The sequence below is a fragment of the Microtus ochrogaster genome, chromosome 8 (assembly GCF_000317375.1).
Source record: "Microtus ochrogaster isolate Prairie Vole_2 chromosome 8, MicOch1.0, whole genome shotgun sequence".
Lineage (NCBI taxonomy): Eukaryota > Metazoa > Chordata > Mammalia > Rodentia > Cricetidae > Microtus > Microtus ochrogaster.
The window spans coordinates 37,173,477-37,174,897 of NC_022015.1; positions in this window are offsets into that span (position 1 = coordinate 37,173,477).

A 1,421-nucleotide genomic window follows, 5' to 3' on the forward strand; every position below is an offset into this window, starting at 1 on the left:
TACACAGCATCTCATGTAAGCGGAGTTGTCTTCAGTGAGGCCCAGCATACACAGCATCTCATGTAAGCGGAGTTGTCTTCAGTGAGGCCCAGCATGCACAGCATCTCATGTAAGCGGAGTCGTCTTCAGAGGCGCAGCACACACAGCATCTCATGTAAGTGGAGTTGCCTTACAGTTCTTTAAGTTGACTTATTCTTGACCTCTTCAAAGTGTACAGTTCAATATTTTTTGTTGTTTTTGAGACAGGGTCTTACTATGTAGCCCAAGTAGACTCCTGAGGCTATATATAAAGACAAATGAGAGCTGGAAAGGTGGCTAAGGGGTTAAAAGCTCTTATTGCTCCTCCAGAGGAGCTGGGTCTGCTTGCCAGCGCCCATGCTAGGCTGCTCACAGCTGTCTGTAGCTTCATCTCCAGGGGATCAGAGGCCCTCTGCTGGCTTCTGCAGGGCACTGCACTCATGCGAGCGCAGAAAAATACAAATTCAACCAGATGGGGAGGGCCGGTTAGAGGAGCAGAACAAACAGAAGGGGAATTTATCAGGTTAGCGAAAGTGAGGACTGGAAGTCTAGTGATGGCTATCTACATCATGCAGCTGCAGAGATCCAGGATTCTAATCCCGGAAGCTAGGTGCCTTGGTAGTGGTAGTACCAATCCAACTTTGAAAGCCTGGGGGTTCCCTGGAGAGCCACTAGCAAGGAGTTTGTTGAGTCTGCAATTACCTCCCTATGTTTCTTTGTTTTGAGACAAGCTCTCCTATTGCTCAGGCTGGTCTTGAACCCCCTTCCCCATGCAGCTCAGTATGACCTTAAACTTCTGCTCCTCCTGCTACCACTTCCCAAGTGCTGGGGATTACAGGTGTGCACCACTAGACCTGGCTTATTTTTTTTTGTTCTGAGTGTGAATCTCATGTTAGATGTGTGTTCTGTAAATACCCCCACATTTTTGTGCACCACTTTTTCGATCTGTTCATAAGATCCTACAATAAAAAGTTCACAATTTTGGTGAAACCAAGTGTAGGTGTTTTTCTTTTCTTTGTGCTAATAAAGAAAAGTGGGAAAAGCCTCTCTGGTGGTGGCAGCTAGAGCATGCCTCTCAAGGAGTATCTTTTTCGTCCCTGTCTAGAAGAGAAGAAACACGGAAGCAGTGCCGTGAAGAGCCCTGGTTCCCACTCCATGGCTGTGAAATGCTCAGGGCATAAGAAATCCCAGTCTTTGGCCATGTGCAAATGGTAGTGATGTTGGCTGCTCCAATGGGGAGAACAAGGTTCCCAGAAGGATGGTCCTTTAGGAGGAAGGGGCATGGAAAGTTCCTGAACCAAGATGAGCAGGAAAGCCGGGCGGTGGTGGCGCACGCCTTTAATCCCAGCACTCGGGAGGCAGAGGCAGGCGGATCTCTGTGAGTTCGAGACCAGCCTGGTCTA